This window comes from Pholcus phalangioides, unplaced genomic scaffold, assembly GCF_987345545.1.
Source record: "Pholcus phalangioides strain wild (caught in Gottingen) unplaced genomic scaffold, Ppha-v1.0 ptg000024l_1, whole genome shotgun sequence".
NCBI classification, from domain to species: domain Eukaryota; kingdom Metazoa; phylum Arthropoda; class Arachnida; order Araneae; family Pholcidae; genus Pholcus; species Pholcus phalangioides.
The window spans coordinates 23961064-23962222 of NW_028301616.1; positions in this window are offsets into that span (position 1 = coordinate 23961064).

Here is a 1159-nt window from a genome sequence, read left to right on the forward strand (position 1 = left end):
CTTTTTCGCCAATGTATGTAAGTTAACCGCTTATTTTATTTTAGAGTTGAGCAAGCGTACGAACTTTATTTGGGGGTACATTACATTTGGACGCGAGCAATGCGTTTTCCAATGCGTTTCTAAATGCAGCATTGCATGGACGTATATTCCATTTAATCAAAAATATAAAGCATCGTATCACTTCTGAATATCTTACTCATCGATACAACACTGATTCGGACTCTGCTCTACCAGCACCTCCTAGAGATAGGCCTCCGCACTGGTTGCCATAAACGTCATTCAGACTGCCTAAACGTCATACCGGCTACCTAGCAAGTTTGCCACATTTTGAAACGCAGCATCCTATTTCGTTTCCTCTTATTTTGGCGTAGAATCTTCCTGATTGGCTCACAAATAGCGCATAGAGATTGGATGTGGGGGGGGGGGGCATAGAAATCGCCAATTCGGAGCCCGATCATTTCTTTTCCGCTCAACGATGATACTGGCATGAGCAGGGCATTTTTTCCCCTGAATATTCTGAGGGAAAATGGGCTACTTACTGACGTCACAAGCAGCGTGCGGAGGTCTTCTATCTCTAGAAGGTGTTGGCTCTACAGGCTTGTATAATTCCTGGTTTGGCTTTTGTATCCACGGCCAATATCGAGGGTGCAATCGACGTTTTACGAGGAGTGAATGAAGATGGCAATGTGGTTCCCCTAGTTGCGACCATGGACATCACGTTTCTATCCTGGTTTGTCATGATGGACGAACAACTGGGAATTTATTCGGCCTCAAAAATAAAAACCACTCCTTGCGGGAATCGAACCTGCAATCCGCGGTTTAGGAGACCGGTGTCTTATCTGTCGGGCCACGGGGAAGCGACTTTGCAGTAACCCACTTTGAAAAGCATAAAATGTATCACGTGGATTCAATTAGAAAATTGGGAGGTCCTTTAAGTGTCAATGTATTGTGGACCGTTTTATAGTCGTATTTTTTTTTTTCATTTTTCATTTCAAACCTGGCTCAACTCTGGCCTTGGCATGGTCCGCTATGGGCAATTTGCCACCAGTCGACATGTGCCGGACGTGTACATGTGTACCTCAAGGTCTGCGCGAGTATCTACCGTTGCGTATGAATTTTACTGTCGGTTTTTGAAGTTGGTTTTTTGTGGTTTCCAACT